This window comes from Varroa destructor, unplaced genomic scaffold (genome assembly GCF_002443255.2).
Source record: "Varroa destructor unplaced genomic scaffold, Vdes_3.0 BEIS01000003.1, whole genome shotgun sequence".
NCBI lineage: Eukaryota > Metazoa > Arthropoda > Arachnida > Mesostigmata > Varroidae > Varroa > Varroa destructor.
In genome coordinates this window covers 4,256,714-4,283,608 of record NW_019211456.1, presented here as the reverse complement: position 1 = coordinate 4,283,608, position 26,895 = coordinate 4,256,714, and the positions used below count along the sequence as shown (strand labels likewise).

The following is a 26,895-nucleotide window of genomic DNA, read 5'->3' as shown; positions in this document are numbered from 1 at the left end:
AGCTTCTACGTCCGGTATCGCCCTTAAGCATAGCTCCGCCAGGCAGATGGCGGGCTCCCAATACGAAATGAACCGTGTGTCTGTGCCCGGGCTTGAACCTAGCTCACAACGTCTCCCTAAGGTGAGCAGCCAGATACGTTACCTACTACGTTGTTACGGGGTTTCTAAATGAAACCTGAAAGTGTCGAAGAAGACTCGCATACTGGACAAATGATAACGCGTTCTTAAACTGAAAAATCTCCAAAAAGTTAGAAAGATCAAAAGCTGTCACCAGCTTTAAGTACACACGCCATCTCTTGCTGGCTGAAAAGCAAGGTTGATCACTAAAGCGCAGAGCAATTCAAACAATTATTGATAAACGCCGCTACAGCATATGCTTAAACGTACAGCTTAAAGTCCAGTACTCTTCTTGTCTCACTACCGTTATTTGAAAACTAGCTCTACAGAATTATCACAGCTGTCGGTAACTGACCCAGAGGTATTAGGTAAAACAATAAAGGCAGTATGCCATATATTCTAAATGAGCTGAGTCTAAATACTCGCTGGCTAACTCTTTTCGTGTATAGTATAAAGTGTATAGTGTAGAAAGCACTATTCTCTAGCCCGCCTTCTGCACTCTTACATCGTTGCGACATAAGGCAAAAAAATAGTTCGGTTCTGGCATAACTACCGCCTTTTCAAGGACTGTCTAAGAAACGTTCTTTTTTGATTGTTTGCGAACTCTGCGGAAAAGACGCTGAGAATGTTTTGTCTGCGTTTGAAATACTTAGGGATAAGTTCCAGTTACTATTTTGTGAAGCACGAACTTGCCCACAATTTGCCTCCACGAGATTATAAGTAGTTACATGACTGCGTGTGCTTTTAGACGTGAAAAAAGCAGCAGTTTTCTAGCCAGGTCGTTATCACCATTATCTCTAATCGAAAAAATGCGGAAGTTGACGCACAGAAAACAAAATCAAGTCGGGCAAGCTGGACAAAGCTGTGACCCATATGACAAAGAGCCTTAAGCTTTTATCAGACGTCGACGATGTCCATAGACAAGTATCGATGAGGGATACCTGTGGTTGTTAAGATGCGGCAAGCCATAAACTATTCTACTCTTAACCGTAAAGTATTTCGTTTTCGCTCATCCATATTTATATATATGCCTATATATACGTATTTATATATAATTCATATGTTGAGAATGATTGGCTGCAGTTCGCAAGTTATAACATACATACTCATCGGATGCCATTGAGAAGCTATCCATTCGGTGTATCGCGCATCAAATAATTGAAACAAGACACATTACCAAGGCAAAGTCGCCTGAAAAAAGGTTATACGGACCGAAATTCATTGGGTGGATCCCATGTATCGAGCGTAAATAAACGCCGAATAAGTGCCCGGGTATTTTTACAATAGTACAGTGAATATTTCTGCCAGCTGAGGCGAACTTCCGAACACCCAGCCTACTTCAGGCACTTCAGGCATGTTTTGCGCATCACGATGAAGACTGCACTCCGTTAAGCATTTCTATTGATATCAACAGGCAAAAAGTATTTATCCTAAATTGATGAACTATTTTAAGATGGAACCAATAATGGGGTTATAAAACGCTTACGAGACACTTATCATCGGGGGCCGTGCGGGTGCTGTTTCAGTCAGCACACCGGATTCTTAGAAGTGGCTGTCCTGATTTAGCTGCCGTTCATCTACTTTTATGTGGTATTAACAAATGCGAATATTAACGCAGGATCCGGAGATGGAAGAATTAGCTGTGTCCTGACACGTGCCTAAAGCAATGTCGGGTTTCGCGCTAGCACTATTCCGAAATTGACAGACCGAAGCCAAAGAAGCAACTGAGGACAGATATTTCAAAGACTGTTTCACTCGCCACATACGAGACAAACGCAAAGTATGTCGGCATGCCAGGCGAGATTTTGCTACAGGCATGATATACTTCATCGATGAACACTAGTGAACTTGCTTTAATGCCGATCGCCTGGAATACCCGTTCAGCCATACGAGAGAAATGTACACGATACCCCGTTTGAAGATGTCCCAAATATTACTCGTATATTAAAAAAATATATATTTAAATGAATGAACATTTCCAAATTGAAAAAAATCTGTTTCGATTGTCTCGAAAAAAAGCCATAAGCGGTAACTTATGAGCCTACATAGGTCAGTCTGCATTAGTAAAGGAAACAAGGACGTTCTTACCAGAGCAATGCCCAGCACCCACCCGCGCAGAACTCTTTTGCGTTTTTACCATAGAATCATGCAGGAGGGCACCTATTGCTATACTCCTATTGTCCTCGATTTTGGCCAGAACTAGCTATAGTATCGCAATGCGAAGATGACAAGATAATTGTGTGGCGGGACCATAGGCCACCCATGGCTTTACATGGCCGATGCCACCCTTCATGTCCGTACACTACTGAATGTTACTATTCTGTTGTCTGATGTTCTCTGTATACTTGCCCGAATCTTTTCCTTTTGATTTGTTAGGATAAGCGTTCCAGATGGCAGCTTCCCAATTTCCCTTCTTAGCATTGGCCAGCGGCTCGACGATTTACCAGCCAATCACCACCCGACCGAGCCGCTGATCGACATACCATTTGCTTGCCGACTTCCCGTTTATCGGCTCCCTTGTATGTTCTCGAGGAGAAAGTTTACACATTGCCATTCGTTTCTATCGACAGACGGCCACAGTAAGCCCCAGAGGCCAAAACCAGCATGCCCCTGACCGAAAAATGAAATATTAAAAATAGAGTGAAAAGTCAGCGCCCATTCTACAGAACAACCGATTTGCTACTGCTGTTGACGCTCCTATAGGCGTTGCTGCTTGTTATGGTGCCCGCTGCGAACAGGAAAAAGAAAGCCAGTCAAAAAAGAACGTTGTAGCAATAGCAGTGGTAGGCGGAAGCGGTAGAATCGCCCGAGCGGGAGAATATTTTGCATTATGATTTGTTCCTCGCACCCTAAAATATATGTGTTTCTTCATATTTTTTAGACGGTTCGTGCTGTTTTGCCCGGTTGGCCATTTTCACTGGCTATGGGGTCCAGGCCATGTTGTAAGCACATGCGCATGACTGATATGCGTGTCTTTGTGTAAAATGTAGTTGCTATATAGTGCTGCCGTTGCTGTCAACTAGCTTTCGAGAGGTGAACTCAATTTGGCCAAATTTTGCTTTGTCGTCCCAAGTCCATATTATACTTTCCACTTATTCAACAAACGATTGACGTAAATAAATAAAATAGCGTAGTGGTACTCAATCGTACATCCTAACTTTTTGTTAATTAGTAGTTAGCACGAATGTTTTCGAAAAAAAAACAAAAAAAAAACGGAAAAACAGGAGGACGTTATTACTTATAACAAAAACTCCTTGTCAAAAAATTGTGTGTCGTTTCACGGCCCAACGTTCAGCGTTTGCTGTTCCTGATTTCCATGCCGTTAGATGTCGCGCTTGTGAAAGCCATGATGACAATTTATGTTTTTCTTCTTTAGCTTTTAGAACGAGCGAGTGTCACGAAACGAGAAAATGTTACCTTTCATTATCATTTTCATCATAGACTGATTATAATTAGTTACAACTCATTTCATTTGAGAAATATAACCTAAAATAACAGTTCATTATCTGCGCCAGGGGCGGATTCAACCTAGTTGTTTTACGTACGTGAAATCCAGTTAGTACTGGTACTTAACTGATAAGCTATCTTGCCAGCCCTATTATTGCTACTAGTATACCAACGATATCCCAACAGCTTCAATAGCTGTGAATAGCCGATGACGCCTATCAGACCGTACCATTACTTAGCCGATGATAACCACTTATCCAACAAGCCAACTTACTACATAAGATGGATCATCTCAGGACGGCCCGTGCCTGTTGTCGTTGGTCAGTCTATTTTCTTGTTCGGTGAGTTTGTAATGGGTGACGAGCTAGGCAAGGGGGATCTTTCCTACCACTATCACATCGCAGCAGCTCAAGACTGTCTTTACAGTTTATTTGTCGTTCTTCTTTACGGCTGGCGGCTTGTTGGCCATATCGGTGGCAACGATAACAAATCAACATGCCCTGACGGTGAGCAGAAGAAAATATGGAATATCAGCAAGATCAAGAATTGGAAATAGTGGCTCTGCGATACTACTGTTCGTTTTCAGCTTTACGTAGATCGGATTGGTAGAAACCGAGAAAAAGAAAAGCGTTCATAAGGTATCAGGAGATGAAATAGATTCTGTTGAACGATAATTTCTACTCCGATTAGTTGCTCCTAGCACATTGCTACCTGACCACATCGCCCCCACCCTCGCCCGAAACATTTCTCGATGTTCTCCTTCTTCCGTATCTGCCCTTTCTGCTCATTGTGCTTTACTCAGTGTTGTTCGATTCACTCGTGTCTCACGCCTAGGTGGATAACGCGTCGAGTATACGCGTTCAGCACGTGCTGATGACAACCTTGTCTCTAATGTTGTCTTTCAAAGCCAGCCACGGGTCAACGTTCCTTTCCAACTGCCGCAAACCTCTCAGGACAAATCTCCTTTGCACCTATCTTATTGTCGATGTATGTCTGAGATTTTGGCCTGTGTGCATGGCCACATGGAAAACCTGAAGCGAAATATAGCTGCCGAAAATGGCATGATAAGAGTGCGGAGACGGGCGATCATAAGGCATGTCGACGGTATATAAATTTAGCTGCGTACCTTCAATAAAGTGTATCATGGCTAAGAAGAATCTAATCACCCGTCTGATGCAATACATCTCAATATGTATAACAAATATATAAAGCGGCTAAAAAGTATGTGTGTGACTCCGCTTAGAACTGGAAGAACTTCGAAATGAATTGGCCGCGTGGGGGCCGACGACGCTGTTGACTTCAACATGTTTCGTCTTCGCAGAGTGGCCTAAATCTAATCATACCCTAAGTATTTATAAATTTCACCAAGTTATGTTTAATGCAAATTAACGAGCTGGCACTGACTAGCCGAGTTTAAGCCAAATCGAACATATCGCGAATTCAGCTGCTACTGGAATAAGCTCAAGATGGCTAAATCTAAGACGATCGCCTTGCCCAGAGGAAAGCTTAAAAAAATACAAATGCAGACGCAATGTAAATGTATACTGGGATTGAAACTGCTTATATGTGGTCCTCAGGAATGCTGGCTGAAGGAACTGTATCATAGTAAACGCCCCAGTCAGCATTTGGACATTAATTGTAAATGTGGTAAAACCCACATGGTGTAGCCTGGATGCGAATAACAGACTGGTGTCTTAAGAATCATATGATTACTCCAGATGCAAAATTTTATCTTCTTCTATTACTACTGCCATTAAAATATAAATTAATACATTAATGCGACGAAGTCTTAGAAATGGGATCAATTAATATCACATAAGTCGAAGGAGAACGAACAGTTTGCAATGATGGAAGTTGCTTTTGGCTGTACTTCATTAGCAATAGGCAGTGGTTATGGACGAAGTTATCTTTGCTTAAAGTTTAAGGGTCTCAATATGGAAAAGGTGAATACCAAGATATTGGTTGGCCATTTTCGCTCGGATTTTAGTTTGCTTTTATGGGAAAGACATAATCTGTGTGCATTAACAAATGTATCCCATCTAAGTAGTGATAGATTTGTCGGCATTTCGTTGGATTATCTGTTATAGCGAGTATCCGTTTTTTCGGTATTCTAAACACTAGAAGAAGGCCAGTGTTTTCTATGTAGAACAAGGCCACGAACTTTTTCTAAACGCATGGCGAACCTGTGAAATCAATGAGGAATATTTTGAAAATGCTTATTGTGTATGTCAGGTTCTGAATTAAAGCTACAGTCTAGGCTATATTTAAAAAAACATGACCACCAAGGATGACAGATGTAGAAGATTTCATATTTAAATAGAGTTTAGGAACAAAGCTTACATCTAGTCGTACGATGCTGCACGTATCATCTTTCTGTTTTAAGTCAACTGAATGTTTTTTATAGTCCGGTGCAACGAGCCTAGGTTACACCCTTACCTGCAACTCATCGTTGAATCTTTATGAATTTTTTATAGCAATACAAGTGTTTTTTTTTATATTGTCGTTTTTGTACAGTGACCCATCCAACATGTATATAATTTATTGATACTACGCCGAAACGATAGGTACTATCGGACACTTTTTTTAACACTATAAACTGGAGCAGTACCTGCCAACCGACGGAATCACTTGGGCCAATGGGCCAGCCCGACAATAGTGGATAGAATGCCAGCTTGTACGGCACTTTCTCCGCCTTACAGGAGAGAATGAAACCTCCTTGTAAGAGCGTGTTGCATGTTTAGATGGCAAAGGATAGCTCATAGATAATGTTGTGTTATGCGGTGGCTTTGACGCAGTGTAGGGGGTGCAGAATGGAGGAGAAAGGGCGATTTTTTCGGCTATGATCTGCTGCTGGTAGGCCAGCACGTTCTATGTATTATGTTCTGCACTATGTACAAGAAAATCGCATAGGTTAACGTACGTGTTTCCGTTCATCGAGAAATACAGTTTACTTTTCCATTCGTGAGCATGCTATATATATATATATCTGCAGCGGCTATAGCAGCAGAGTTGACCGCCTTCACGGTAGCGAGTCGCCCGGCCAATCCTTACCTAAATGCTGCGATAGTTGCAATATTTGTTCAGATACTCCTTAACTCCGCCCCAGACAGCCTGACATACATCCTGACGTGAGACGTATGACGGATAGACATGAACAATACGCTTCCATAATAGTACCTGGACCGCTAGCCAAAAATTAGGAGCCAGGTGACTCATTGTTCCCATATAACTCGTCCTTTTTTATTTATAGCTCTGAGGCAAACAGAAATAAACATCGACTGAGACATGTATTTGCATCAGATAGCATACTGGCACGTAACACGGAATGTCGCTGCCGTCTACGGGCGTGCAAAGCATGGTAACCTCACGCAGGTAACTCATCCTTCCTTCTCTCGATGAGCTTCGAATAGATTCTGCCTTACTATGTGACACTGAATAGGTACACACGCATATGGGTCAAGTGCTAGAGTTACAGGGATCTATTTATCTCGCTCTAAAGTTATGCAATGAACATGGAGTTGATGCTGAGAGAAGCTTATTTGTATACGAAGGCAAAGTTGCTTCACAAAGAAAAAAAGCCGACAGGAGTGTACGAAGCGACACTTTTTACGACTTTAAAAAATATAACTAATCATTCATCAGCACACGGCCGACTTTCCTTATGTATTATCCTATTTAACATCGGAAGAGACAAGCACAACCGGGTCGATTTTGAAAAGCATGCATTAATGCCGCAAATTAAGCTTTATGGCATCATAAATAAATAAGCGACAATAGATAAAGTAAAACAAAGTGTAACTGTTAAAAGCGTACGTACTTTCTTTAAAGTACGTACACACAGCAAATAGATTATGCATGTTCGAAACTCAAAATAATGCAAGAGCAAAATGTAGGCCAAATTTCAGCTGATACCTTCTCTTAAAAGACTGCTCACTACAAGACGATGAACTTCACAGTAAAGTTCTCGTTTTTACACTCAACGGTGAGGATGCGCCTTACAATAAGGTGATCCGCATGAAAATCCTTATTCTGTCGAAATAAACGGACAGGAATGTTTCCTACTGTTTTAAGGAAGCCTTCTCGAAAATGTGAACCAGATTTGAAGCCCCATCTCATTGTTGCATTTGTCCTGCCCCACGCCGTGTCTCAACGACGAAACAGCAAACACAGTTTTAGAAACCCCGTAAGGACTTCAAGGGTAGAAAAAGAACTAAGGATGTCAATAAAGCGTACCAGCTTCGCAGAAGCCGAGTGGAACCGAAATAATAACTCTGCAGCGAAATGAAGTCGGTCTAGGCCCAAGTTGATGCGCGTTTTCCTGCCAGATTGGTTTCTTTCCTAGAAGGATACCACTCCATTAAACTTGTCAGCAATGTCCAAGGCGATACGAGCAAGAGACAAACGATCCAAAAGCAGAGTTCACTAAAACAGCTTCTATACTCATTTTCGTTATAAGGGAATACATCCGAAAAAACCCAAAATAGGTGACTACAAGCAGGGAGAATTGGCGCGATGGCTGTGGGAATCATAGGTGCTCTTGCTAAAGGTCTCTGAAGGCTGATTTTCTGGAAGAACGCAGCGGGTAATGAAGCATACTTCGGTCTGATCACAAGACGACTCGAGTCCGAAACGAATATAATTGTCAGGCGTTAACCGAGCATAGTACCAACGAACGTAGTGGCCGTAGTAAGGAGAGGCCAGCAGGCCAAAGTGATAAAAGATGAACGAAAAAAGGAAGCCAGTTGTGCGGCAGAGTGAGCCAATGAGCTCACAGAGTTACCTAATATAAGATAGAATCAAATGGGAAAGAGACGACGATAGTGGACATCTACACGGGAAACGTTACCGCTGTAACTTCATGGGGATAAGGTATACCCGATATATGCAGGTAAGCAAGAACTGTAGCTTAATATGAGAAGATCCCAAGCATCAGCAGAAACAGCACTTCAAAGGAGAGTGCAACAGGAACAACAAGCAAGCCCTTTTCGCCCGCCTCCGTCAGGCGACCATTTGGATAAATAGACTCACACCATCCATGAAGCAGCGAATGTGTTGTACAGCTATGTTGATCTTTCTCGGCCGGATTTCATGGAACGACGCTATGCAACTTTCCATCTACGTAAAAAACGGTTTGAAATAGGAATAGTCTTTTAGTTCAAACAAAAGGCCGACCAAATCGAAGAATGCAGAACATCGCCTTTAGGGGAACGTAGAGGGCAATAGATGTGTAAAAATAATGATGCAATACACGGCAAAAAGTCGTCTATTTACGACTGAGCTTGAGAAGTCGACTCAGTTTACTAGAAACGGCACACTTTTCCACCAAAGTACAAAGATAGTACTCCTGATCCACGAATATGGCCTTAATCGAGGTAGTATGAAGTAAGGCAGTACTACAATGTTTCACGGAAATACAGCATAGCTTAATGCTCGTTAGATTTCACTATGATCTTTAATCTTTCAAGTATTCCAAATGAAAAAAATTATCAAGAGGCATATTTAAAAACAATGGCGGCAGGCCGTTTAAACTTTAATTTTCGCACTCATTTGAGATGTTCTTATGCTTAATATTCTCTAGTAAAACAAACTTTGGGTAGAACGTCGAGTCAAATAGTTGTAACTAGACGGATCCACAGGTTTCTCCCCGAACCTCTTTTTTTTTGTTGAGTTACTTTGTCTCGCTTAACCCTTCTTATCTTTCAGTAACTTTATTAACCTATTCTAATATGTTCAGCAGGGAGTTTAGCCAACGGTGCTAACTTTGATACATTTTCGTAACGTGATTACAAGGTTTTTTTAGGGTTGGGTGGTTGATTTTATTTCTGTGACTGACTTGGACTGGCTAATAATAGACCCTATTTGTGTCAAGAAGAACCTTTCCTACACAGAACATCAAGCTAAGTCTGCACGCTTCAAATGGCATCTTCAGCCCATAAAAATTAGATATCTAATCATGTATTGCACTTCGATTCAGTTTGTCAAGGGCTTTCGACTGATGACAGGGACAACTCCTACCTTTTAATAATAGAAAATATAGTAAATGAACGTTTAGCGTTTCAGTGTTTATTACAATACCACCTGTACCTGTTGCCAATAACGGCAACAGGTACGGCGCGAAAACATTAATAATCTCTGTTCGATGAACAATAATCTATATTTAACCAGCCATTTTGACACTAAAACATATGTGGTACTTGTGGATCTCAGCAACAGAATAAACGATTTTGTCTGCCTTTAGAGAAAAACAGACCGTAACAAACCTTCATTTTAGAACTCTTTGAATCAGCTCCATCTAGATCTCTTGAATTTTATGTCCAGTACTGCAGCTAAGCATATAAAATGCTTCATTGAAAATGATGTAACATTACCTGAAACATAGCAAAGACGTACGAGATTAATACGACAACACCTATGTAGTACTATACACAAACGCGCTCTTTATTCATACAGGTTTGACAAGCTAGTGTGTAAGTGTGTATTTAATTATGAAGTAAATGTCAAGAAACGACAAAAAAACGAAATTTGTTAGAATATAACTAGACGGAGCTGACTTTATCCAGGGTCTATTATGCCGTTGATTTAGCTAATTTGATTCATTGATGTTACGCTTAGCCCACTCCAGTTAGCCCGCCACCCTTGTACTGTTCTACGTCAGCTCATTTTAATCAACGAATTTAGTTCAGGTTGCGCCTGATTTAAGATAAACTATAGTTCAACCGCAGACATACGCCTTTGCAGATACGCGGTTGTAATTCTCCTAGGATCCTGCAGCGACAATTCCGTTATCCAATCACAATGATCCCTTTTGGTTCAATGAATATCTTACCAACACCAACTTAGTTGCAGTTACCCGTTGCACGCGTCCCGTTCTCCCATCGTTCCAACCGTCCTACCGCCTGGACACAATCGTTTCACTTACCTGTTCTAATATTCAATTCATATTACATTTAACCCTTGACATAAATCATTTCTCGACTGCGGACTTACACCTTAGTAAGCGCAGCTGTTACATTAATTCTGTCATCCTATTGCAACTGTCCGGTTACGTAGGTCGCATATTTTATCTAGTCAATTTTTAAATAACACTGCTATGTTTATTCTTTTTTATATTCCGTAATAAAAAAGGATTATTTTGGCTCAATCAATCTGAGGTTACCTTCCGGAATCCCCACTCCTCCTGACACGATGTATTCCATCTGCGTCAGATCTGGTCTCCTTATGCGTTCGAGGCATTCTTTTTCTTTCAATACTATCTTAGGTCATTAAGCCAGTTTCTCAGTCGCCCCTTCTATCGCATATGAGGTCTACAAGTTGTCATATACCCTTCCTCGACGCCACTGGTAGGATTCCGCCTATCGGATCGCCTTCTCTTTTCCGTCCGGGCGGTCTAGCTGCTTCTTAATGTTCGAAATGACACCTCTGCCCACTGACTCAGGGTCATCCTGAGGTTCGTCGTCCATTTTGACTGCCATCCGTCCATACAGATAATCCCTTCTGCTTGTTTTGTTCCTTTCGGCCCGCCATCTCTGTCTCACAGGCGCTTTCTTTGCTTGATTTTCATACTTAACTAAGGTCAGCGTTGTAGAGGCCCTGATCGCACCATATATCTGTGTGATACACAGTGCACCCATTGTCTGGGTACTACGAAGTAGGCATCTGCTCTTTTTCGTGGTTAAGGCCTTCTTCATTCACAACAAGGCTCCAAATAGGACGATCGATTCCGTGACCAGCATGAACAGCCTGCTGTTACCGAAATCACCGCGCTGCTTGCACCAGTTGCAGCTGTTTTTATGTCTCAATGAACATTAAATGATTAGTCCGAATACACTCCCAAGTGTTTTACACCATCTTTATCTGTTGATCGGTTTAGCGAAGATTCTTTTCTGTGGTTGTTGAATCCCCTCTTTTTTCTTTGAGGCCCATTCTAGGCGTGTTTTCGTTATTCATTTCGAAACGGAGTACAAAGTCTTTTAGCTCAAAGTCAGGTTTCCAGGGTTGACCTGACCTGAGCTGAGTCATGTACGCATGTTGCTATCTCCATTTTATTGGAAAGGCCCCAAAGGCGATTCTGTTAGCTTGACGCTTTGTAACTATGTTCGAGTAGTCTCGCTGCAGTGAATGCCATAGTAAGCTAATCGCAGCTAATTCTAAAAAAGGCACCGTATATATTCTGCCGCTTGCAATAACCGAACAAATGTTACGTTATTTGTGCTCCTCCTTTGTAAAATAAACCTCCGACTATGCACTGTCTGAAATTTAAATCCGTACGATCATTTTTAATTACCTATTGAAACATTATAGTACTCTATAAACTTTGCTACACATAGTCCGTTTACATATTTTATTATACTTGTTTACACTGCCAAATGAAATATATCCTGATCCAGGAATATAAAACAAACGCTAAAATAGTTAATATTTTATCAGCGAACTCGCAAAGTAATCCAGTTTACGACCCGAGCCATCCTATAGGTGAAAAGAAATCATTCCTAAAGAAACGTACTCATCCGGTAGGAAAACATCATTTACATGTGAAGAATATGGTTCGTACTTTACCAATTTGTACATCGTGTTTTATGAAGCATTTTTTAAAAAATTTACCCACCAAATCACAAGAAAATGCAAAATCTACTTTAAATGTTGAGCCCATTCTGCATAGCGTAGACGGCGAACAGCCCTTCTGTATAAACGTGTTCGGAACGCTCAATGCTTCTTGAGCGAATCGCTTACAACCCTTAATTTGTTCAAATCAACATTATGTTCTGCGAAAGAAATGAACTATCCCCTATAGAAAACTATTTATACAATCCGCTATCGTATGTGTAGCTCTTCGCAAATTGAAACTCCAACGACTCAGCAAAAATCAGCTAAATCTATAAATAATTCACATTTATTAGGAATTTGCTAAAAGAGCCGTGCAGGGTTCCTTCGGAGTAACTTTTTGCCTCATCGCTACATAGAGGAAACAGACGTCAGAATAGGTCGTTTGCCTTTTTTCTTTCTCGAAAATACTTATTGATATATCTTGCATTTTTACTCAACCCGCTGAGGTCCATGGATTGGGCGTAGAAACATAGATTTTTTGGTGACATTTTGGCATTTTTCGCCGAAAGTAAGTTTGAAAAATGGTTTTCATTGAAATCCGCTTCATATCAACCGCTTCAATTTTCCAGATTCATACTTTTTAGGAACTCGGTCAAAAGTTGCTCAAAACCATGTTAAGATGCATTTTTGTTCTATGGTTCCATAGATAGACCAATATGACCAACTGAATTATTGCTTCCTTTCGTACCCAAATATCTATTTGAAGCTTAGGTACTTCTATAGCATTTTACTTAGCCTGAGAACAAAAAACATCCCTCTTACATAAAACACCGTGCTAAATTTTCACACTTCGAATGACATCTTCGACTTGAAAATTGAGATTTAGATATAGGAACATGTGTAACATTTTTGTTCAGCTCTGCGATAGCCTTCGATTGGTACCAAGAAATATTCCTCACATAAACGTTCATGTAAATATCTGACTGTCACTTTGTGAAGGAAATTAAAAAAAAGAAAGCGTTTTTAAATATAGCTTAATTCAGTCCCTACAACTTTCCTATGTACACGTATAAAAAACCAAGAATAAAGACCTCCCCAAAAAGCCATTTCAAAAATGAACCTTTCAGGACAGACACTAGTGACAAAAAAACTTTGATTAGGCTACGCCTATCTAAATATAGACTGTAGATCGATTGCAGACCTACACCTCTATAGCTATCCTTTTGTGATTTATTTGAGATTCCGCAGCGCCAATTGTGTTATCTCGTTGCATCTATTCCGTTGCGGTAACTCGATTTTCCTGATTTAGCCAATCAGTTAGCGACATTGATCCCGTTACCTTTATTCTGTTCCAACTACTTCACCTTTTCATTGGAATGGTTCAAGAGTCTTGCAGCCACGTCATAATTATGTCATCAGCTTGTCCTAATATTTGATTATAGTAATTCTATATCCGGGTGCATCTTTCCTATTATATTTTCTTTATTCTAGTCAATTACTTACTTGGGGTTAGTGACCTTGCTATTTCAATGCAGAAACAACTCGTTAATTTGTTGGATTAATTGCCTTTGGTATTAAGACATCTTAGTAATCGTCTCGCTATTTGTGGTCCGTTCATGCATCGTATCTAACCTGCTGCGGGAGTTCGAGCTCAAAGTTGCCGGTGTAAAGCTACACAACTATGTAACATGGACGTATTAAACCAAACTTCAGCAGTAAGTCCTGTTCTCCAATTTAATCATTGCGATCATCTCTTTCTATTAATAGTCCTAGCATTGGAAAAAAGTCCTTATCCAAAGGACATGAGTTAGCATTGTCTCCCTTAGAAGGGGAAGAAATCACACTTGCATACTTAGGCAAGGCTAACTGAGTTTATTTATTGTCATTATAAACCGTCTTCCAGTCACCACTTTACGACTTAATTGCAAAAAAAAAAATTGAAACTCTTTGAAATTGAATGTGGCGACCGTTTTGTAGGACCTACCATAATTAGTTCCCTATGAATTTTCAGTGGTTACCGAGCCAACCACTAAACATAGTTGGTTTGCCCGAAGTGCCATGACACTATGTAGTAAAGGAAGCTTTACTTTACAAGAAAAACCAAAAAGAAGTACATTTTTCGGTTGGCCTCATCGTACGTGCAACTTTTTGCAGAATAAACTCTAGCAATCCACAAAAAATCAGCCCGGCTCGACGGCAGCTCAACACGCCAAAAGGAACAAAGGTTTAGTAACATACTAGAGCGTTATTAGCGGGCTCGGCCCTGGGATCTGTTTCGTTATTAAGCATATCTTATCTTACCTGTGTGCAAGTCAAAAGCTAATTATACCTATACTAGAAATATAAGCTAATATATTCTTACATAATATACTTTTGAAAAAATTGTATACCTGCAGCTCGGTTTTCACTGTATCACTTATGGTATATCATCGCGGACTGATGGCCGTCTTGTTGTTGTTTGAAAATACTTGTTCGGCGCCATTTTCAAACATGGAAAATGAAAAAAAGCTGCTGGCCTAGGATTATGACCAACCGAATTAACGTTACGCTCGATGACGAAAGCAAACGTTTCCCTCCAGGGGAAAAATATTTGCTCTGCAGGTTCCGTCTTCCTCGCAGAGGTTTCCAGTGAATTGAATTAATTAGTCGTCAGCGACCCCAGAAGGAAACCAGCCCAACTTAAGGTTCAACCGGCTGAAGGTCGTTTTGGTCCGATAAACAGAAAGACACAGACTTTTTGTTAACAGCAGAGTAGACAGACGAGCTGAAAGGCCTGGCAGGCTTCGCTCTGCACCTTGAATGGTCATTAGATGTCGGTGAACTTTATTGGAGATTTAACGAAATTGAGTCACTCGTAGTGTACCAAGCCTAACACAAACTATATTGAATGTATACACAGTTATCTTTTTCTGTTTATTCTGCACATCTAAGCCGCTGCCATTGGACACCTGCTTTACTAGACTGTGTTTAACATAAATCGTTATGAATTGCGGGAAGCTGAACAACACCAATCCAATGGCCAAACGACCTGTGTATAACAATATTATCCGTTTCCAATTTTGTGGGACCGTGATGAGAAAATTCTGTCGCTACCCAGCTAGAATATTCTATAAATTTGTCTAAGCGGTAATTGATCTTCCAAATAATCTCATAACGTTCCACATCAATCCTACCCATTATTAGAGGAAATAAAGGAGCTTAATTTTAAAACTGCCAATAGAAAAACGTACAAACTTAACTTGTATATGCGAAATTAAACTCCGACACTGCACGCGCCCTTAGTCTGGGGCTTTAGGCCCGCTTCTTCATCAGACCCACTCGGAACAATAATTCTTATTTCGTATATTCTTTTGCGTTATGTGTTCCTTAGGCTTCCTTTACGGTCGTTGATCAGGATCGAAAACAATTCGAGGGCCTCGTCAAATTTCAGTGTAGTTCTTGGCCGACGCAAGGTACCAAATATGTAACTCGTCTTGTTGCAGTAGACCTTACAAGGTTCGACGACTTTTTATTCTTAAGCGGCGGTTAATGCTGTCTTATAGATCGATCGGTCGGACAGAGTGATGGGCGGAACACGTAACTGGTTAGTCCACTATCTATTCTGAACAAAATTTGTAGCAGAGTATTAATATAATCATACATTGTTGCTCGTGGCAGTTCTCTCATAAGGGTTCAACTAAGATACACGCCACAGCTGCCCCATGCTGCCCCTGTAGCGTGATACCCTAACGAAGTCAGCATAAGGACCGCCGCGTGTCGGTCACTCGCGATAGCACGACATCATGCAGTCTTGTCACTTTACGCTGGTTATGTCGGACAACGCCTAGCGCAGTAGGTGTAAGAAAAATTGACCCCTGCATAATAGTAAGCCCGTCTCGGATTGGGTACTAGCTTGGAGCCAGTTTTCACCAGGACGAAATTATACCTACCAAAAATCACGTCTACGCCACTAGATTGATCTGGGTCGGACATACCTATTGCTCTAGATTTTCAGCAGCTAGCATATATATAAATAAATAAATCGTATAGTATATGACTTTGTCGAAAGTGTAAAACTGGTTGGTAATTTTATGTACGAATTTTATATCAGATCTGTTGTTGTTTAATGTTTTCTCGACAACATTTTACCGCATAGCTCTTTGATATCTGCTACTATAGCACAGCGCCGCTATCACTGCCGTGATACTTCAGCATGATGAAAATCCAGGTAGCGATCCAACTACGTTACCAGCCACGCATCTCATGACATTTTTAGTACCACAAGGCCAGTTTTGCACCTTTATATGTTGAACAGACTTAGTCACATTGGGTATGCTGCCAAATATCGACTTGCACAATTAACCCTCAACGAACTCTCATTGATTTCGACTTATTTCAGTGAATTAGTTAAAAAAAAATAAATAAATAAACAAGTAAGGGTGCATTATTGCCCCTAGAAGTATCCACTGTTAAGGATATGGACTGCAGCTTACCAGATGAGGACCTAAGATATTCTAATTAATGGATTCCCAAAACTCCTCCGCGTGCCAATTAATATTGTTTTCTTTATCAGCCCTAAACGTCTCCTCTGTCACGCGATTTGACGCTTTCGTTCATTTTCCAGGTTTAGTTTCTTTTCGCTGCTGCACCTGGTTTGTAACTCCGTCCATCTGCATTGACGTCTCTCGGTAAGTAAACGCCCGCCATTAGTACTCTTCCTCCGTTCGTTTTAGTCATTGTTGAAGATAATAGTAATGACGACGTGGAACATTGGTAAGTTGGCTTGGCCAGTGACATCAGGCAGACACATCAAAATAAGTATCACGCATGTGAGGTTTAAATAATATCGGTATCAGATTCGTGCGCAGTGACGATGTCGCCCACGACTACACCGACGTCCATCTCCGCTAAGGTGGCGACGGCCACTTTAACTAACGGAATTAACGAAAACTATAGTTGTAGCGGTTGTATAACGAGCCAACGTTACGTTACTGGCTCCTGTTGACTTCCGTCTAAGGCTGTACGAAAAAGTAATGCCTACGTAGCGCTATGTGTGGATGCTTGTAGTTCTATATTTTTATCGCTAGTGAAGCGGTCCAAAAATAGCGTCGATCACAATGTCTGCCGCAGGATAGGAAGGTGTCGCCACCATCGTAATCGTTTACACGCATTGATAACAAGAGATAGATAGCGACATATAGATAGATATGGATATATATATATAGATAGATAGATCGATAGATATAGATATTGATACCGATAGACGATCCGTTTTTGTCGCTGCTTATTCTAGTACTGGACAACAATGAATAACAACTGTATTCTGCAGCGCCTAGGATCTCCATGGGTACCCTCTGTTGCCACGCCATAACCAGTAAAGTCCGCAATTTATATACTGGCTGGCGTTTACTTTCTACTAAAACATCCGGCAAGAATCGAGTACGTTATGCAGAAGCTAGCAAGTGAGGCTTGACTTCCAGGTGGCAAGGGCAACCAGCAGAGCTAGTAAGAATCGTTTAAAGTCCACATTAAAGATCAAGCCGCCTAATTTCTGTCGATCTTTGATCTCGCTGACTCGAGGTGTGCCCTTAGAAAAACCAGCCTGGCAATCACAAAATGATCGAATTTTTACTTGTATGCAGAAAGCATGTTCAACAAAATTAGGTGTACGAACACCACCACATCGACTGGCAACAAATAGGACCGGAAATCGGCTCAACGAATGTGAGTACGAAGAAAACCGCCAGATAGAGGAGAACTGAACCTGAAAAAGCCATAAGCTAGCGATGAAGGTAACAGATGAAATATTTTACTTCACGAAAAAAACCGATCAAAGAAGAAATGAAAACAACAAATCAATGACAGCCCTGCTTTCCAGCGGGAATTGGACTCGGTGAGCAGCAATTATCAGATGGCTAAGACGGCTGTACCATAACGACTAAAATTGCTATGTTGGTCTCGCACAAAGTTGGCCAATCCTAAACCGTCAGATATGGGTGCATCTAACAGAAACAACCTCAAAGAGATTATCATATGCGATTACAGAAGTTATCGTTTCAAGAGCTGGAGGATGCTGACCTAATAGGATCAGGAGGCAAATAAATGCCAAAACGCATTTTAGGATACATTCTATTGAGGACTGAAATGAGCAGATGGAAGTTAATTAGCGTTTGTGACGGTGTCTTTCTCTGCCGCTTTTAGGACCAGTAAAAAAGATGGTAGACGATTGGAAAGAATCGCGTCGTTGTGTGCGTTTAAATTTCGGCGCCGTAATATGCTTTTGTTTTGTCTATGGTTGCGAAGGCGTACTAGTACAAACACCAAGCTTTTACCAAGCTCCATTAAAACCGATCGACACGGGTTTCTATGTACCATAGTAGAAACACAATGGCATGCTGTAGATACAAGCAATACTAGCCTCGAGGTCGAAACATTAGAAAATATTGCTTCATGGTGTCGGAATGTACATGGCATTAATATGTCGTAACAGAGCTAGCAGATTCACAATACACTCTTTGATATAAACCAATTTGTTGGACCTTTGATCTGGGTGGGCTGGAACAATAATACCAAACCGATGCACGTATGTACTCACACTTGCTAACAACAACAAAAAAATACCTCTATTTTAATATAGTTTTCAGCCAAATCGACATCCCATGATCCAACGAACAATAGTAATATGAGTAAACGTTATTCAATGTCGTAGTCCATCCAGAGTAAGAATTTTTCTTATTAGTTGTTTTCGGCACTGTGTTTAAAAACAAGTAAATATTTCAATGAAATTGTTTGCATATGTTGAAAGTATCGTGTCTGACGGCAATGCTTATTTAATGAAGTCATCATTCACTGCAAATACATCCTCATTTCGGGACCTAAGGCGCTGAAAAAAGGAAAAGCGCTTTATTCCTGCTCGCCAACCGAGGTAAAGGAATCGACGTTGTCATGTCGAGGGTTATCTGAATTTCACTCAACAACGCTTCATCCATAGCAATCCAGTTGGTTGAAATCTGGGCTGCTCGGTGGCTATATGTGCCCATCCCAGTGTATGGTCATACTCTAAAGCAACCAGCCCTCATAGCTAATATGAGCCATCTTGGCGAGGGGCGTAGCATTTTCTTTTAGGCACTTCAGCTATTCAGAGTTGCACAACACGCGTTTGTAGAACGCGCGGATAAATTCATTTAGTGATACGGTTCGCCTTTCTGAAAGAACTATGGTGGCATGATGTTTCCTTCGCTCAAAACCATACTCGGAAAATGAACTTTGGACCGAAATTGCTTTCATCGACAATGGACAAATCCTCTGCATTGTGAGCAAGCGAGTGACCGTTTCCGGGCATAATTTTTGAATCGATGACCAATACTATTTCACCTGAGAGGAAAGACGATTTGTTGCAGAATTTTCAAGAGGTTGTATTTCACTGGCCTCAAAGAGTATTTATCTGACTTCAGTAACGTATGACGTAAGGTCTTTTTGAACAATTCGTAATAGCCCTACTCACATCGAATTCCTTGGCCTGATTTGAGCAGAACGATCATCTGAAATGCACTTCTGGGCGACACCGATTAACCGTGAAATCCGCTCTGCTTTTTGCTCCTCATGGATTTCTCGTTATGCCGTACTGAGATGCGTTTCTGCTTATTCTGCAGTCGAATACTCATCTGTGACGCGATGTACTGTCGATTTAGGATAACCCAGGAAGTTTTTTTAGCAAGCTTCGTTCAGCTCTAAGAAATCAGATAATAGATAAGTTTGTCTTCAATTGGGAAAATGAGGACTGCTTTCGCCGTGTTGAGTTTGCTGTTGTTTTATAAAAATACTTGTTCTGGCTTCATTCTAGTCGTAGAAATAGCGCAAGAACGTATGCCCGCTACGCCAGAAGCTCCGCCAAAGTTTGTAGCACTTTAGATAAGCCACCCTGCATACTTTCTCAAGATTCAAATGGTGTTCATTTTCAAATATTAAAAGGTTAGCAGATTAGCTCAACTTTCATTTGGGACTGTCACTGAGTAATTCATAGCGCAGATTACTCTTCCTGTGATATGACCCGTCGCGGCATATGATCGACAGGTGCCTGAAGACTAGAGATTAGGTATCACAATCAGTCATACCACCTAAATCAATTTAGATAACGCGGCTAAGAGTTCATTTAAAACGCTAGTATTTTAAAAACCCATAATAAACAAGGTGACGTTCTGACACTGACAAAAGTTAACTTGTTTTGGTTATAAAAATTCGGAATATTCATATAATTTATTTCTAAGACATATGGTCTTATATATATGAGTCATAAGGAAAATTCAAGCACATTTATCTATATGCCTACAGTGTCAACCTGTACGGTAATATTTTCTTTCGGTATGGCCTATATTCGCGACATAAACCACTCAATAGTCAGTTTGAAATCCACAAATCACTACTTAAGAGTAAATGTAGACTATATAAAACGTCGGTCAAATAAGTTCCGTCTGAAAATCAGCCAAATTAATAGAACTAATAGCCAACAAGTTCCAAAACAACACTGTTACACCTTTTTTAGACGACATTATTGTCTTTTTTTTTTCAATAGCCGCTATTACTATACTAATAACCATCGAGGGTTATCATATACGGCTTTTGGTGCCAGTCTAATGTATCTCCTGGCTTTTTAAATCAAATCATTATTATGTACCCCCACTTTGTCTTATGAAAATCTTTGAATTTTCGGCAGACCACATTTACACAGACCGCTGTGTTTATTATCCTAATGACCTTCCTACTTCCGCTATGACAGGTTTGTGGTTTGGTTCTAGAAAGAGGTAGCTTCTTTTGTGCCAAGAATAGCGGATAAACGTATGAACGGATGCCCGCTGTAATCAACAAAGTATATCCGCTTTTGATGAAACAGTCTGTATACGTATAAACCCATTTAGGTATGCTATAATAGAACGTTTCCTATCGAAGTTGCATGAGCTAGGGGTTTCATTGCATATATCGGCGCTACACTTAAGATTCATCAGAATTCTACCTATTTCGAGAGCTGGGCAGTTGCAATAGCGAGCAATAAAAATGTATGTATATTTCATTATCTAATTAAAGTCAGTTATGATTGACGTATACATTGCACGTGAATTAATGCTAAAACTAGACATTTAGTTCAAATGTTCCGCGCCGGTGGTTACTAAGGCAATTTCCAAATCGGTGTCCTACGGCACTTTTGTATGGGTCGCGTGCGCGAATCCGGATATTAGTGCAAAATATCTTTCTGGACGGAGATCTTTGTTCTAAAGAAGAACCACCACAGAGAGAAATTCGTGTACAATCCACCAATCTGTTGGCGTGCGATATCGGTAAAGTGGGATGAGAGCGAAAAGCGATAAAGCAATCTTAAACCCAGTGCAAGTTCAGGCGCGAGTACTACCGTGGATATGAACCTGCGTACGGAGAATGATGGTCGCGATTAAAGACATCAAATCGCTAAAAAGGCCTTTCAGAAAAAAAGCTGCCAATCAGACAGAGACACACGTGAAGTATGTCTGGATACAAGGTCGGACGCAATTCCCTGAAGACACACATAGCAGACTTTTAAAAGTCTCAGGAGCCCGAAGAAGTGAGATAGACACCTTAGTCAACTGGGGCTAGAAAGAAAATTTTTGGTTTTAACGTTCTGCTCATATACCATGATTATGAGGCGGCCGCTGAACGTACAACTGAATTATTAGATTAGAATGAAAAAGTTTCACACGGGTTGTTTAGTAAAGAATATAAAAGTGCTTAAATAACTTCTCCCTCGTAGCACTCAGAGGTAGACATCTATTAGAATGTGACAGGCCCCAGGCTACACCCTAATGCCACTTTGATTCATGAACAGACATCATAAAGTTTGAATCCTAGATATACTGAATCGAGAATAAAACGTACTTCATATATATAAATAAGTTTCCGTTATATAGTATAGATAGCCTAAAAGCCCCTATACAAACCGGGCACCTCCATTAAAGTAGCATGATATGTACAAATGGCTGCAATCGAAAACAAATTTAATTGCGTGATACGTTTGTAACAGGAACACCGTGATACCATTTCTGTAAGTCCTATAACGCTATATTACTATCCCATACGTCCAATACATGTCTAAAACGCAATGAATCCGTTCAAATATCTTTATTAACAGCCTGTGGTACAATATTCGGGTGCCCCTGTGTACTACACAGTCAAATCTACTTTCTTCGTAACTGAATTATTGAAGCACTTATTTCTACTTGAATAGATATGAGCAATAACGAGTACGAGAATGGCAGGCCAGCGTGAACATTGCTTTAACGCGTATGTTACACATCTCAGCCCCGTACGCAGTGCAGCCCCGCCGCCATCTGCCCATCCGCCTATTTTTTCAGGGCCTGATATCTTTATCAGAGGCTTTTTACCTATAGACACACATCCGTAGTCGGTGCTGCTACCGTTATTGTCGATGATGGGCCTATTACTCCAGTGGGTAGGCGTCCACTACCTGTGGCTACTACGTTTTACCAGTCGATGAAAATCACTGCCCACTATGCGCTATAGAAATGCGCCCGTTCGCCGAACAAAATCGACATCGGATAATCTTCTTCCCTTCTTCATTTCGCTGTCTCTAGGTATTATACATTTCCATTCTAGTCATTTCACCCTCCCAACCCAACAGCTCTACCTCGTATCATTTTATTCCACTACGTTACGACGTCTACCTCCAATGGTAGTGCTTCGATGGCATAAGCGATGTGAAGCCGATAGTCGCTACCGCTACACCTCTACGAATGCAGCAGCAATAGCTGGCAGCAACTGTGAACCAGGCTCGCCTACGCTGTCCGCTAGCTTCTCTGAGTATTGTGTCTCTATATGAGGGCAGGAACAAGAAATATACTCTGGTCTTGCACGCAAGCGTGACTGACCATCGTTTCCTCGATGCTGTGGTTGACTGGCGTTGAGGTTGAAATTGTTGACACAGAGACTGTAATCCTAAAAACAGACACGAGCATCCAACGCTTTTAGAGCCGCTACCAAATAGATAACCAACCATTTGTTTGTGTCGTGTCCTGCTATCGCTACTCACGGACTAGAAGCAGAACGTCTCCTCGAACGCTTTGCGCGATTTAGACAATGCTGCCGTATTCGGCATATTACTGGAACAACTTCGGAAGCTTGATGCGTATTGGCAATTGTGTAACAATAACAACAGATAACGTCAACCGTTACAGTTATACAGGGCTCGATCGAAAAGTTATTGCGCAATTGGCGTTTGATGACTAGATTAAAAAAAAAAAAAAAAGAAAGAAAAAACAACACTTAAAAACGATTGAGCATTCACAGCTTTTTTAACGGTCAGAGGCCACTGAATCCATGCAACGGTGTGAATAAAAAAACCAAAGAGTTACTAAGTTGATACTAATCGAATTGTAACTTTCTCAGTTCCCAGTATGCGCTGATATATGAGAAAGAACTACATTTGATTCAAGCTTTCTGCATTCCAATATACACGAGAGCAGCAAGAACGTCTGATCCATATTCTAACATCATATATAAGAATATATATATATATACATACATGATTACCTTAGTCAGTTTCAGTTATATTTTATCTGCTCAGCACATGTGGGTGTCTCAGAAAAAGCATATCACCTCCGATGAATCGCCTATATGCATGCCGTTCACGTCTATATCTATCTGGGTACCAAAAGTACCTATATGTCAGACTTGCATGAACCGCAACCGGTCCGTGGACCTGCTGATCTCAAACGACGATTCACAATTGGCATGTGACCTTTGAATGAAGATTAATCAGCTAGCTACATGTCTTCAGCGGCATCACTGTTCACATCACTCGTGTGTCGATATGTACTTCTCTTCGACACGGATATATGCAGCTAACTGACTGCTCGTCACTTAAAAGTCACAGAATGACTCTCCGTAGCAGCATTATTTAAGTCCAGCAAGCAAGATACTTGTTGTCTGCTTGTTGCCCTGTTAAGGGGCTAGAAATATAAGCATGCATGGCACGGTTCATGGTCTTTTCGAATTGCTTGCTGACTACTTGGACTTGAAATAAAGTGGCATTGCTATCAGTTGTGCCCATATTAGTAATACATGTTATATTGAGCATCGTTTGTCGAAAAATGTACCTTACTTAAGAGAGAAACGCTATGTGGGCCGCTCTGTTTTCCTAGCAGAGGAACATTTATTTTTAATACTTTAATAATAAAGTTAATACTATCGAACTTCGCGAATGCACACGAAGCGTTACTGCATTTTTTTGGGTTGTCAGGTTTTTTTTTCTAAAAATCATTAGAATGAATAATATTAAGCGATCACTCTGGGTGCTATATGGGTCTCTGCATTTTGAGCATATTTGAAGCCGGACGTCGTGTATGCTAATTTCATAGGCAAACTAAGACTAAATAAACTTAGCTGATGCAACATAGCTTAGGAAGAATGCGTGGATGTACCAGCACCTGGGCCATTCAAAACCTGCCTGGGAAAAACTTCATGTGAACCCACGCTAAATGAATCGTAACCTTTGAGCTACGTAACTTGGCAGTGAAAGAATTATAAAGCATCGGTCTCTCTAGCTTCAGTTACAATTTCTTAAGGCAGAAACTGATGCCCTATATAGTTTTGTTGAATAACCGACTTCTTCGAGCAGAATCGTTAACGGCTCATATAGCCCCACCTCCGGCTCATATAACGCCATCTTGTGGGGCTATATGGGTCAGCAACATGAACGTCTTCAACTGCTATTTCCTTGAAGATAAATTAACTCAGTGAGTTTTTTTCTCTCTCGTGACACCGGTTTCAGCGACGGCGTTAAGCAAATTTTAGAGATAAAGCTTTGGTCTCTTCTGTTCACAGGTCCATATAGGATGCCCCGACAACATTGAAAAAGTCAAATTTCAAATAAGGTATAATTATTTTTTGCCTTAATAAAAGATTCGCCACAAAGCAGAACTATGATAATTAAGTACAGAACAAGACATCTGACAAATGCTTTCCTTGGTAGTGCTCACACGTTTACTTTTTTTGATAAAATTTTTAATTAGGGTCAGCATGGTTTTGGTTGGATCTCAGTAATAACAGCTGCGTAATCGTGCCTATTGGCATTAGCCTTTGACCTCAGGAAAACTCAGAGGAACAAATCCTTACAAGACCTTATATCGCATGATCTAAATGGCCACTTTTAGTTCCCTACACGGGAAAGAATCACACGGTCAGGGAGTTTTTCATACAGTAATGCCATTGTGTCTCATGATTTCAAGCAAGTGGAACGAGGGCGACGTTGTTTGAGGCGCGACTCTTTTGAATCCAGCCATTGGTGTTTCAGATTTCAACGTAGGCAAATACGTGATATAGCATATCGTTATTACGCCATTTCACAGGTCTGTTTGGAAAAGAAGTCCCACGAGAAACTTATGACCAACCGCTATAATTACTCGATGTGAGAAAAAATTAATTACCTGTTGAACTTGTACACCTTCAAGATGTTTTTGGAATAAAAAAACAGAAGTATCATGGCCGATTTCACAAATGAATGTTTGTGGGTTTCTGGCACCACGGTCATACCCTACCACGATTCAACGATGTCTTCAGCCGAAAATCGGCACCAAACATCGTTTTCTCATAGCGGACCCACAGCTTCCCGTCGTTTCAAACATGATAATTTTATTCATATATGAAGCTCTCAGCATAAAAATGAACTTAACCGCAGAGGATGATTATGTTAACAAACCCCGCGAAGCATTTATTTTTCAATGACCCAACTGTCTCCGCATTACTTGAGTTGTTGAGTCAACTCGACGAACAATGAGATATTCTGTCAGAGTAAGCTGCGTAGTTTTCTGCTACATTCTTGATGACGATATTGCCAGACTTTCGGCCACGGTCTGGTGAACGGCCGTCATGTTTTCTGTTAAACGACCTGGATGTCAATAGTTTGGTCTCAGTTTAATTTTCTCGATTTTTTTAATATTCTTTTCGTAATCTAAAATAATTTGTGCATTACAAAAATGGACAGACTTCATGAATCATTCGAATTTATGAAATTCAATTTTTTAAATTCTGTGTAACAGTCCGTATTCTTTCTTCGGTCGAGCAGTGATTTATCTCAAATGTACTGTCTACTATCGTAATGGACTGACTGTCAAAGCATAGGACCCGTTGTGACGATGCCAAATTGAATTTTTCCGCTCCTGTGGAAACATCCTATATAAGCGCATAGTTGTTTATTAATAGGGCGAAATAAAATAACTGGCGCCTTACCGCTGTTTCGGTACCAATCACATGTAGTGGTTCAAGCTTACGCCCAACATTCGAAAAGGGTCCGATTACTATCACTAGATGAAATCATTTAAGAGCATTTAATGATCAGCATGGAAAAAATATCCAATGGCACGTTTGTACCAAAAAACGGATATTCCGCAAAATATCACACTTTAGTGAATCATGATTCTTCCTCTAATTTTCCTCGATTGCGTACATACAGTCTACGATCTGGTTAGACCGAAGTCCGATACGCGTAGAGCGACTCAAAGACAGGAGGTAAGGACTTTCATAAAGTAATGCGAGAAATGTCAAAAGTGCGATCTCTAAAAGTCTAAGGTGGACTTCTAAAAGCTAAGCATATTACTCTCCGAGAAAACTCTCCTGCGAGTCTCCGGTTTCAGTAACTGGTACGCGAAGCGACTATGACACAAAAAGGGAGATAGCTAGGGAATAAAGAAAAAAAAATCGGAAAGAGGAAACACATTGGCACAAGTGGGCCATCACTCTTTCGATAGATGAGATTTCTTCGTTAAG

At 40.7% G+C, this 26,895-nt stretch overlaps 1 long non-coding RNA gene across 7 annotated transcripts in view; it reads right to left on the bottom strand.

Annotated features, from left to right (window-relative positions):
* LOC111246901 (uncharacterized) overlaps window positions 1-26,895 on the bottom strand; it is a 96,418-nt gene that overhangs the window by 48,482 nt on the left and 21,041 nt on the right. For 3 of the 7 annotated variants that reach the window (XR_015324545.1, XR_015324546.1, XR_015324547.1), the window contains one exon: window positions 22,219-23,067. This is a non-coding gene — a long non-coding RNA (uncharacterized LOC111246901). Of the gene's footprint in view, window positions 1-9,824; window positions 9,933-10,390; window positions 10,489-22,218; window positions 23,068-26,895 lie in introns of those variants that run through there. The other 4 variants (XR_015324541.1, XR_015324542.1, XR_015324544.1 and 1 more) reach the window with 2 other exon arrangements.